The sequence below is a fragment of the Herpailurus yagouaroundi genome, unplaced genomic scaffold (genome assembly GCF_014898765.1).
Source record: "Herpailurus yagouaroundi ecotype Mexico unplaced genomic scaffold, PumYag 100, whole genome shotgun sequence".
Lineage (NCBI taxonomy): Eukaryota > Metazoa > Chordata > Mammalia > Carnivora > Felidae > Herpailurus > Herpailurus yagouaroundi.
Genome location: NW_024412391.1, coordinates 7,334,287 through 7,347,212, shown reverse-complemented (window position 1 = coordinate 7,347,212; position 12,926 = coordinate 7,334,287). Strand labels below are relative to the sequence as shown.

The window sequence follows — 12,926 nt, the reverse complement described above, 5'->3', positions numbered from 1 at the left end:
AAAAAAAAAAAAAAAAAAAGATCAGTGTGCTCTTGATGCCCTCACCTAAGTTATGTGTAAACATGCTAGTCACACTCAGGAGCAGAATGAAACAAAAATCTCCTTCAGCTTAATAGCTTCGGGGATGATGATCGTTATACACTTATGAACCTAGTCCAATTCTCCATGCATTTACATCTCTTGATCCTCTCCTCAACGCCATCATGAGAATTATCACTCAAATGCCTTGCTGAAATGCAATCACTAAGGCTACATTTGCTGTAGTATTTGCCTGATTTATCGGTGTTGCCTGTTTGTAACAGTCCCAAGTGTCTCTCACTGAAGTTCACTATTCTTTTCTTGTATTTTCAACTGTTTCTAAAACCAAAGAACTGGCTTCCAAGACATTAGCATTTGAATCCCGTTTCACCAAATGGTACACAATTTCAAAAATGTTCATTAGACTTCACGTAGCAAGCTGAATCTCTCCCCAGAAACCTATGGAGGGTGTGGCAGCTGACGGGACTAATATGCATGAGGGTGGTGACAATATTTGATCCAAACAATTTCAATTACAGTGTCCCTTCTACTTTGATGCTCTCCACTCTCCTCATAACCACACTGTGCAAAGTGAGTAAGACTGAAGGGAATGAGACTCTGCTACTCCTCTGCAGTCAACAATCATTTATACTTTAAAATAATTAAAATATCAGGCTCCTGGGTGGCTCAGTCAGTTAAGCATCCAAGTTTGGCTCAGGTGATGATCTCGTGTTTGTGAGTTCAAGCCCCAAGCTGGGCTCTGTGCTGACAGCTCAGAGCCTGGAGCCTGCTTCAGATTCTATGTCTCCCTCTCTCTCTGCCCCTTCCCCACTCATACTCTGTCTCTCAAAAATGAATAAATGTTAAAAAAAATTAATAAAAAAATAAAATAAAATAATTAAAATACGTAAGAAGTGAAGTTCACACCTTTTCCAGCTGTGTTGTGCTCTGAGTGGCCTAAAATCCATTTTTATGTAGTTTTTGGTTTCTATCGCATTAAAAAAAAAATCAAACTTATTAAGGTATAACTTGTCTACAACACAGGATGCACCCAATTTTATGTACGGTTTGAGTTTTGCCAAATATATATATACTTGTATAATGACCAGCCACAATCAACATGAAGAATATCCATCACCCCCAAAACTTTCTTCATGTATTTCTGCAATTAATAACACCCTCTTCAGCTCAGGCAACCACTGATAATGATTTCTGTCACTAGAGATTAGTTTTGCCTTTTCTAGAACATCACATAAAAAAAATCTATGGCTTCTTTTGCTCAGTATAATGATTCTAAGATTCACACACTGGCTGCATGCAGTATTACAGAGTATGGACATACCACAACCTAACCATTTAGCCCTTGGACATTTGGGTTGTTCCTGATTTTTGGCAATTATGAATAAGATACTATGAACATTCAAGTACAAGTCTCTGTTGTTGACTTATGCTTTCACTTCTTTTGGGTAAATAACTAAGACTAGGATTGCTCATGTGTTTTTTTTAACTTTAAAAGAAACTGCCAAAGTGGTTGTCCCATTTAAGATCCTTACCAGCAACACGTAAGAGTTCTAGCTGCTCTGCAACCTTGCCAATAATCGGAATGGCTGGTTTTGATGGTAAGAATTCTAGTGGGTGTGTAGTGAGTGGTGTCTTGGAGTTTTAATTTACCTCCCCTAATGTCTACTGATGTTGGACATCTTTGCACATGTTCATTTGCCTTTCTTATGCCTTTTAAATAAAGTACTCCAATCTTTTGCCGACTCTTTTTGTTGGATACTTCGTCTTAACTACGGAGTTGTAAGAGTTCTTGTATGGTTTAGATACAAGTCTTTTAATCAGATAATGTATGTTACAAACATTTTCTTAAAATCTGTGGCTTATCTTTTCATTTTTAACAGTGTCTTCAAAAAGCAAAGGTTTAGATTTTGATGAAGTCCGATTTATGAATTTTTTCTTGTATGATCCTTACTTTTTGTATCCTAAGAAATCTTTGTCTTTCTTTAGGCTATAAAGATTTTCCCCAATGTTTCTTCTAGAATGTCTAGATTTTCAACTTTTAGTCTTTAATCCATTTCAAGTTAATATTAATGTCTTGTGTTGCGTAAGGGTTAATCGTGTGTTTATTTGTTTATTTATTTATGGAAATCCATTTGTTCCAGCAATATTTGTTGACAGGACTACCTTTTCCACATGAATCACCTTGACATCTTGTTAAAAAAATCAACTGACCATAGACTTACGGATATATTTCTAGGCCTTCTATTCTGTTTGTTGATTTATATGACCATTCTTTTGCCAACACCACATGGCCTTGTGGCTTTATACAAAGTTCCGAAATCTGACACTAGAAGTCCTTCAACTTTGCAAAAATTGTCTTGACTATTCTAGCCATTGCATTTCCAAGTACATTTTATGATCAACTTGTTAATTTCTACAGAAATTAACTGATATTTTGACTGGGGTTAAAATGAAATCTACAGATCAATTTGGGAAGGAAGACATCTTAATAATATTAAATCTCCTAACCAATGAATATGATACTTCTATGTGTTTTTTGTTTCCTAGCTGGGACCTGCATTAGAGAGGGTATAATCCCCCTTGGAAAATCAAACCTTCTAAGTAAAACATTGGCCTAAAAACAGTAAGTGGGAATGTTTTATAAACATGGAATATCATGGTACTGATGGAATAGCAAAAACCCTATTACTCTTTTTAGAAGTTCATTTCAAACACAAGTCCAAAATCAGAAGCATATTTATTTTTTTTTTATAAAAGCAAGGTAACTCAGTGGAGGAAAGGGGAGTCATTTCAACAAATACTGCTGGGATATCCATACGGAGAAAAAAAATCTTCAACCCTCATCTCATTCCAAACTCAAAAATCAATCTAAAGTAGATTTAAGACCTAAAACTAAAAGCAAAAACTGTAAAACTTATATAAGAAAAAAATTTCTACCACCCTCATGTACACATACAGCCTTTTAAAGTTTTCAGGATATTTTTGCATCACTGCAAAAAAAAACAACACTTTTTTTTGCATCACTGCAAGAAAAACAACACAACAACAACAAAAAACCACTTCATGTTTCTCTGGGAGGCAAGCAAAACAGCAATAATTGCACTTATACTAATGGGAAAACCAGAGCCGAGAAGACGTAAGCGACATAACAAGAGGGACAGAGTGGAAAGGGCATGGGTTTTGAATTCCAACTGCATCACTTACTAGCCATATGACCTTGGGTACATTTACATAATCCCTTTCAGCTTTAGATTCCTAACCTAAAAAATGAAGGTAATAATGATTACCTTGAAGGGGTTCCTTCTAAAAAAATTTTTTTAATGTTTATCTATTTTTGAGAGAGGGAGTATCAGTGGGGGAGGGACAGAAGAAGAGAGAGACAGAGAGACAGGGAGAATCCAAAGCAGGCTCCATGCTGGCAGCACATAGTATGATGCGGGGCCTGAAACCAAGAACCGTGAGATCATGACCTGAGCCAAAGTAAGACACTTAACCAACTGAGCCAGCCAGGCACCTGTGAAGGGGTTTCTTCTTTCTTTTAACACGTGTTTATTGAAAGCCCACTATGTGCTAAGCAACAACTGTTCTAAGTCTTGAAGATAAAGCGGAAAAGCCCTACCTCAAGGTGCTTACGTTTTAGTACAGAAGACGGAAAAGAAGAAAGATGTGTCAGTATTCTGTGAGTGGGGGGACAGGAAATGATGAGTTGGCAGGGGGTTGTGATTTTAGGGCAGGGAGGGCCTCTTTTCAAAGGACCTTTTGATGATAGCCTGAAAGGAGGGGAGGGAGAGAGTCATGCAGATATGAGATAAGATCATAGAAGGCAAAGGAACTAGCAAGGGCAAGGCCCTAAGGGAGGCATGTGCTTCCCAAATTCTAAGAGCGGCAAGAGGGCACACTGGCTTGCAACAGAGGGAGCAAGAAGGAAGAGCAGTAAATGAATTGAGAGGTAATACGAAAGCAGAGAGATTGTGGTGGTGGTTACCTTGAGGAACTATTGTAAGGACTTTGGCTTTCTTTCTGAGTGAAATGTGAGACGCTGGGAGGCCAGAGGAGCAACATAACCTGAGTTAAGTCTCAAAAAAGACTCTGGGTGCTGAACAATAATAAACTGAAGGTAGGTAAGGGTGGAAGAAGAGCACTAAGCCAGCCAAGAGTTAATGGTGGCTTGAATCAGAGTGAACGGCAGAATAGGAGATGAGAATTTGTCAGATTCTAGGTATACGTTTTTCTTTTAATTTTTCAATGTTTACTTATTTTTAAATGTTTATTTTTGACAGAGAGAGAGCGAGCGAGCGAGTGCACCTGGGGGAGGGGCAGAGAGAGAGGGAGACACAGAATCCGAAGCAGGCTCCAGGCTCTGAGCTGTCAGCGCAGAGGCCGACACAGGGCTTGAACTCACAGACCGCAAGATCATGACCTGAGCCGAAGTCGGCCGCTCAACCGACTGAGCCACCCAGGCGCCCCTGTTTATTTTTGAGAGAGAACACATGAGCAGGGAAGCAGCAGAGAGAGAGGGAGACAGAGAATCCAAAACAGGCTCTGCGCTGTCAGTGCACAGCCCAACGTAGGTCTGAACACATGAATCGTGAGGTCATGACCCGAGCTGAAGTCAGACGCTCAAATGACTGAGCCCCCCAGCTGCCCCAAAAATGAAAACAGGATTTAAAAAAAAAAAATTTTTTTTAATGCTTATCTTTGAGAGAGAGAGAGTGTGAGCACATGTGCGAGTAGGGGAGGGGCAGAGAGAAAGGCAGACAGGAGAATCGAAGTGGGCTCTGCGCTGAGAGCCCAATGCAGGGTTTGAATTCATGAGCCATGATAGCGAGACCTGAGCCAAAGTCAGACACTTAACTGACTAAGCCACCCAGGCACCCCTCTAGATCTACGTTAAAGACAGAGTGAACAGGAGATAATAGGCTGGGTGTATGGTGTGCCAACAAGAGAGGAGTCAAAGATAACTACAAAATGTTGACATAAGCAGCTGACAGAACAGAGTTGCCAGTTACTAAGATGAAAGGACTGTAGGAAGAGCAGGCTTGAGGAAAAAGGTCAGGTCCTCAGTAGGAGACAAGCTAAACATGAGATGTCCATTAGACAGTCAAGCAATGTGGAGCAGACAGCTGGATAGGACAGTTTGGAGTTCAGAGGAAGTGAGTTGGATGGTGATGGGTATATAAGTGGTAACTGAACAGTATTTTAAGCCATGAAACTGGATGAGATCACCAAGAGAATGGAGATTCCTGGAGAGTTCCAACATTCAGCGAGGTTCAAGCATTGAGGAAGAACTAGCTACAAAGGAGAAGTAGAAGGAAAATCAGGAGAAGGGTGCTTCTCAAATTTTAATATGCATCCAAATCATTTAGGGACTTTGCTAAAATATAGTCTCTAATTCAGAAGATCTGGGGTAGCACCTAAAACTCAGCATTTCTTTTTTTAAAATGCCATATCGCGGGGCACCTGGGTGGCTCAGTCGGTTGAGCCTCCGACTTCGGCTCAGGTCATGATCTCGTGGTTCGTGAGTTCGAGCCCCACATCGGGCTCTGTGCTGACAGCTCAGAGCCTGGAGCCTGCTTCGGATTCTGTGTCTCCCCCTCTCTCTGACCCTCCCCTGTTCATGCTCTGTCTCTGTCTCAAGAATGAATAAACATTAAAAAAAAATTTTTTTTAAATGTCATTTTCACTAATACTTCTTAATGTTTATTTATTTTTGAGAGACAGAGAGAGAGACAGCATGTGAGGGGCAGAGAGGGAGACAGAATCCCAAGCAGGCTCTGCTCTGTCAGCACAGAGACTCATGGTGGGTCTTGAACTCACAAACTGTGAGATCATGACCTGAGCCTAAATCAAGAATCAGATGCCTAACCGACTGAGCCACCCAGGCACCCCTAAAACTCAGCATTTCTAAAAGGCTCCCAAGTGGTAGAGATGCTACTCAGACCAGATTCTGAGTAGCAAGGGGTTAAGGATGGGTTTCATCGGAGAAGGGTATGATCAACTGCAGAATATGTTTCTGACAGTACAAACACATGGAGACTGTAAATCTAACCACTGGACCCACTAAGAAGTATTTCAGTGGAGTATTGGGACAAAATCCTGACCAGGTGGGATCCACAATAAAAGGGAAGAGAAATTACAGAGTGAATATCAACAACTCTTTTGTCAAGTTTTACTGTAAAGAATAGAAAAATGAGGTGATAACTTGAGGGGGAAGCAGAATCAAGGATGGGTCCTCCATAACTTTTTATTAAGAAATTTTTAAGCATAAAGTTGAAAGAACAGTACAATAATCACCCTACAATCTCCACCTAGATTCAACAATTGTCAACATTCTGCCAAATGTGCATTATAAGGAAGATCTTCTAAATGAAAGAAAATCCAGTAGAAAAGGAAAAGCTGAAGATGAACAGGGGAGATTTACTCCAAAGATGTCAGTGAGTAGGGGAATTAAGACAGGGATCTAGCATAAGAAAAGGAAGGGTTGGCTTTCACTCCTAGTGATAAGGCAGAAAAATTGAGCATGAACATAGGCGGGTGGGCAGATGTGGTGGGTGCTTCTAATTTTCTCAATGAAATCACAGGCAAGGAAATCAGCTGACTGTTCTGGGAGAGGTGTTGAAGGTTTGAGGATAGAGAAGGTAAGACACCCTCTAGCAGAAAGGAAGAACGAACAATCTTAAAAAAAAAGTATGGCTGCTGTATTACATTAAGAGCCCACTTGAGGTGTTGAAAAGACTAAGCTGGAGAAGCAGCAACGTGTAAAGGAATATACTCTGACACCAAAGTGTCAGCGCCAGGTTACTTCATCTCTCTAAACCCTAGTTTCTTTATAAGTAAATGGGGATAATAGGATATACCTCACAGGGCTATTGAGGATTACATGAGGTAGCATATATAAGTACCCAGAACAAAGTCTGGCACATAGTAAGCACTTGCTAAACACATTACTGCATATATAAAAAACCAGAGAATGTAGCTGGTATAAAAAACAGAAGGAGAGGGTAAGTTACTAGTATGTAGCAGAGGTGGGGTTAAAACATAGTATTTACTGATCAAGAAAGATATTTAAAATAAGAATGAAAAAAGGTAAAACCAGTGCGAGTCCATACTTGGAACAACAACATAACTCACTGTGTATACTATTAAGTACCGAATTCTGAAAGGACACACAATACACATCAGAATATTAATGGTGATTATCTCCAGGCGGATTACTGGTGCTGACTGATGTTCACATTTCCTGGGTGTTCTCCAGTGACTATGTATTCCCTATAATAACTTTTATTTTGAAATTAAGAACTGCACCAAAGGCAATCACTGCAGCAATCACTCATATTTCTCACCATAATTAATTCTGTTAAAAATTTTCCACATTGGCCTCCCGGTTTTCACAGTTCATAAAACTAATGAAAGTAAAACACAACTATGGAGTCTTTTGTTTTAAATTAAAAGACAGAAATAATCAACGTGTTATAGATAAGACAACTGCTCTTCTCTCCCTGATAGCTGTCCCCATGCCAATCCCTTCCACCATTCTTGCAAACCACTACTCAATCTGGTGTGTGTCTGCTAATCCTTATTTTAATACTTTTGCATACTTATGTACACCTCTCTTAAAAAAAAAAACAACCCACATATAAAAATGTTTTGTTTTTAAAATTTCAAGTGGTCTCGTGCTATAGCTTTTCTCACCTGATACTGTGTCTTAAAGCTAATGTTGATACGTAATTCATTTCTGCTGTGTATTATTCTCCTGCACAGAGGTGCCAATATTCTATTTATCCAAGTCCTCTGATGGACATTTAAATTTATAATTTTTCACTGTTATATATTTTCCTGCAACACATCTCTTCCCATATAAACCTTTTATGGAACAAAAGCTGGCATCTCTCGGGGCAGGTCAGGTACTCTCCATTTTATCAGACCTTCTGGAGCACACCAGGGGGGGCCGGTTGCATCAGGTGCCCGTAAGCAATTCCCCTCATCTTTCTCAACACGCAATTCTGTCTGAATTCAGGTATTCTGCTAATCCCAGTGGGTGAAAAATAGTACTTGTTTTAGTTTTTACTTTTCTGATTACCAGTACCCTCTTTTGTATCATTGTTCTTATCCACTGGAAAATCATGCTCACTATAATTAAATATTCTTTGACCAACTGGAATTATTTTCAATCACTGATACACGTTCACCTCTTTTCAGCTTTAATTCATCCTTCCATCTTTATTTTAACTAGGTTTATTATCTTTTTTTAATTTTATTTTTTAAAATTTACATCCAAATTGGTTAGCATATAGTACAACAGTGATTTCAGGAGCAGATGCCTTAGTGCCCCTCACCCATTTAGCCCATCCCCCCTCCCACAACCCCTCCAGTAACCCTGTTCGTTCTCCATATTTATGAGTCTCTTCTGTTTCGTCCCCCTCCCTGTTTTTATATTATTTTTGTTTCCCTTCCCTTATGTTCATCTGTTTTGTCTCTTAAAGTCCTCATATGAGTGAAGTCATATGATTTTTGTCTTTCTCTGACTAATTTCACTTAGCATAATCCCCTCCAGTTCCATCCATGTAGTTGCAAATGGCAAGATTTCATTCTTTTTGATTGCTGAGTAATACTCCGTTGTACATATATATACCACATCTTCTTTATCCATCCATCCACCAGGACATTTGGGCTCTTGCCATACTTTGGCTATTGTTGAAAGTGGTGCTATAAACTTGGGGGTGCATGTGTCCCTTAGAAACAGCACACCTGTATCCCATGGGTAAATGCCTAGTAGTGCAATTGCTGGGTCGTAGGGTAGTTCTATTTTTAGTTTCTTGAGGAACCTCCACACTGTTTTCCAGAGTGGCTGCACCAGCTTGCATTCCCAAAACTAGGTTTGTTTTTAAGTAAAGAGGCATACTTTTCATTATTTTTTAAAAAAGTAAATCGTGAGGCTTTATCCCCAAATTACTTTTAATTATCTTTATTCAGATTATAACACTTCTGTGGGTATAATAACAGACCACAACTTTCTCTTGATTTAACACCTAGTAAATTTTCTGATAAAGTTAAATGAAAAGTTATACAATAAATATTATACTGAAATTAAAAGTCCTGCAAGGAAATGGCATGACAGATTGATCATTCGTGAAATTTCTTAAGTAACAACATTTTTAAAATATCTTGGCCCTAAGGTCAATGACTGTCAGGTGAGAAGATGATAAACATACTATACTAGCCCTGATTCGGGAGGAATGAGACTCTCCTTATCTACCATTACAACAACTCTGCTCTCTTCAGGTAAACCTAGCAATCAGAAATGATCCTTCATTGAGGAAAGGAGACAAAATCACACAGGAAAAATGTCACCCATCTGCTTATATTCTGTAATCCAATGAAGGGGACACATTTGAAAGTCCTAATGATTCATTTTCCTAATTACTAACGGTTTTATCCTATGAATGACTACAACCCCAGCACCTTGTATCCTTATTCTGCTTATACTCTCTGACTTCAAAATACATTTTGTGTGAGCAGTGGCTGACTGTATACTTTCAAATTGGGAAGGAGTTAGGGGAAAATAATACAGTTCAGAAAGTATTCAGAAAAGATCAACAACATCTGGAAAACATTCAGGTGGCAGACTATTTTGAAACGGGGGCTTTGCAAAAGTACACTATTAGGTGGCTCTTTAAATAGACTATGGACTTACCGGTTAGCTACATCTAGCTTGCTCTGTCCTTTGTGAAATGATGGTGGAGGACAGGGAAGGAGGAATCAGACATTTAAAAGTTTAAATAAGTACAAAGCATATAATTTGTGCTGGGCTACAATATCAACATTTTAACACTGCTGTTGTTGTTATTATCCAAATGTTCCTAACAAAGCATCTATTCTTGCTTCATGAATAAAAAATCTTCTTTCATCTCTGAGGAAACTGGTAGGTATTCGGGGGAGAGAGGTGTCTCTTCTCCTTGCCTTGTGTTTGTTTATTCCTTGTTGCCTCTTTAACTCCGTTTGTTTTGGTCTCTGTCATTGGCATCCCACCCTTTACCTCTGACATTTGATAATCCAGAGACAATGTGTCTTACTCAGACTAAATGAAGGTTCAAAAAACTGTCTGGAAGGTTTGAGCATATGGATGGGCTTCTTGTTTTTTAACTTCCTTGTGTAGTGATCTAAGTGGAATCCCTGATGTCCCTACCTTTGGGTCTTTTCTCTCGGTTGATAAGATTCCTCAGAGAAGACTCTCCCATCTCCTGCCTAAAGGGGAAGGTTTGGCTGCCAGCATTTGGCTGGGAATCTTTGAAAACAGAGTGCTGGGGAACTCTCCATTCATCCTTCTGGAAACAGTCACTCAACCCTCTGTTTCTGACAAAATCTCCATGCCCATGTCCCCAGTCCAGATATAATTGATCTTCCTCTCCCCAGAGAATATAAAAGTCTACAGTAGGGCAGGGAGGGGGCAGTCACCCAGCGACCCAGAGCAGGATGCAGGATTTAGAGAAGATTTGCAGATATGCTCTCTCACTTACGTATCTCCCCTCTTCTGAAGGCAGCCGGCACTGCCAATTCCTGACACTTTTGAGGAACCTGTGGTGTCAGGTTGGCCTTTATTTCCCCATTGCCAACTAAGGCTTTAGCTTTTTTTAGGTATATTAATTCCATTACCACTTCATCTGCTTTCTGGCTTTCAAAATGTTGTTATTGTTTCCTTCCTCTCTGTTATCTCTGTCCTTATATGTTCATGCTTAAAAAAAAAAATTCCTTGATTGTAGTTTTAGTGGCGTTTCAAAACAGCAAAACTCTGTCACCTTAACTTGAAACCCACATCTGCCAAAGCCGTTAGAAACTAAAGATGTGTTAATACATTTAACCAGGTGCATGTTACTGTCTTATAAAGAACAGAAAGAAAAAATAGGAACTGTATCTTCTTTGGTTCATTTAAAGCTGGTAATAAACTCTTGCTAGAGGGCTTAAAATTTACAGTTAAAAAAAAGTTTATTTATTTTGAGAGAGAGAGAATCTCAAACAAGCTTTGGGCTGTCACCCCTGATATGGAGCTCGATCGAACGACCCTGGGATCGTGCCCTAATCCAAAATCAAGAGTCGGATGCTCAACCAACTGAGCTACCCAGGCACCCCTAAAATTTACTATTAATACTTTTTTAGCTATTAAAATCTATGATAAATTTATAGAATGATCTGAATTCATAACTAGGTGTACTCATTATATAGTCAGAGTTACCTAAAAATATAACCAAAGTGTTTTGGAATAGACAGATGCAAAGGTTTATGCTTACAGAACCCAAACTGTAAAGTGATGGGATCATATTGTGCCTCTTCACTGACTATTCCCCAGACTACAGAACTATTGCAATTTGATAATGTTCTCTCTATTGTACTTCTTGTCTTTATTGATAGTGGCATTCCACTGCCCCATCACTGTTCCTGTTTTTTTAATGTTTATTTATTTATTCTGAGAGAGAGAGAGAGAGAGAGCGAGGGAGAGAAAGACAGAGATAGAGAGCGCAGGCACGTATGCACATGAGTAGGGGAGGGACAGAGAGAGGGGGAGAAAGAGAATCCCAAGTAGGCTCTGCACCATCAGCACAATGCCTGATGCGGGACTCAAACTCACAAACCGTGAGACCATGACCTGAGCTGAAACCAAGAGTCAGATGCTTAACTGACTGAGACACCCAGATGCCCTACCCATCACTGTTTCTAAAAACAATTTTTAGTACTATTCTTTGCTGCCTCTGTATATAGCAAAAGCATTTCCCCTTATTCTTTTGTTATTCTCTTTGACCATTTTCTCTTTCCTTGACACTTCTGTTTTGATATGCTTCTCTGTCTTCCAAATGGTAAACCAGCAATAATATGCAGTTATGTGTAATCATTCTTTCATTTTGTGTGTGTGTATGTAACAGATATGTAGTGAGTACTTATCATAGGCCAGGCCCTGTTCTAGGCATTAGGGATAAAACAATGAACAAAATAAAGCCCCTCATCTCATACAGCTTATATTCTAGTGGGGGTGACAGACAAAAAACAAATATGTCCGATACAGCTGAGTCTCAAAAACAAAAGGATAGGGATACAGAAAGTATCATCGGTGGGGTAGGAATCTTAGTTACATAAGATGATGAGTGAGAGAAGCCTTCTTTTAAAAGGTAACATTTAAACAGAGACCTAAGGGAGAAGCTCTATGGATATTTGCGGAATGAGTATCCCAAAGAGAAAAATAACCAGTACAAAGGCTAAGGAGGGAAGATGCTTGGCTTGAAGAAACAGCAAAGAGACTGGTGGGATGGGAGCAGAATAAGCTTTGTTTTCTTACCAATGTTTACTACTTTTGCCACGGTTTACTCTTTCCAAGAGTTTAATATACCTTTCAGATTTGAACAGATTCAGATTCTAACTTATATGAAAGGCTGACATTGTTTGAAGTCTAGTGGATAAGTGGGAATGTTACTGAAGAGGTGATCATTTGCTGCAATAAGCACTCTGGCTGACCACAGGCTTGTAAACAATGTAAATTACTTAAATTACTTAGATATATTACTTAGTCTTGAGACAGGGAGGGTGATAGTTCAGTGGGAAGATTTAAGAGCCCAATCTGATTTTCAGTCCTGGTCCTACACTTACACACTAAGTGACCTTGAGTCAGAGCTCTAGGTACTGGTACTTATATACACTTTTACTCTTTTATTCTAATTTTAAAATGTAAAAGTAGCATAGTGAATATGGCGAAAGAATAATGGCTTGGGAGTCAGATTCTGAGTCAAACACCTCTGCTGCTATTTATTAAATGTGCAGCTATAGACATCACTTAAAAGCCTGAGTTTCCTGACCTTTAAAAGCAAAAAAAAAAAAAAAAAAAAAAAAAAAAAAAAAAAAAA

The 12,926-nt window shown here is 39.1% G+C and overlaps 1 protein-coding gene across 6 annotated transcripts in view; it reads right to left on the bottom strand.

Moving 5' to 3' along the window:
- Positions 1–12,926, bottom strand: part of BRAF (B-Raf proto-oncogene, serine/threonine kinase) — a 173,824-nt gene that overhangs the window by 26,711 nt on the left and 134,187 nt on the right. The gene's annotated exons all lie outside the window — the stretch shown is intronic.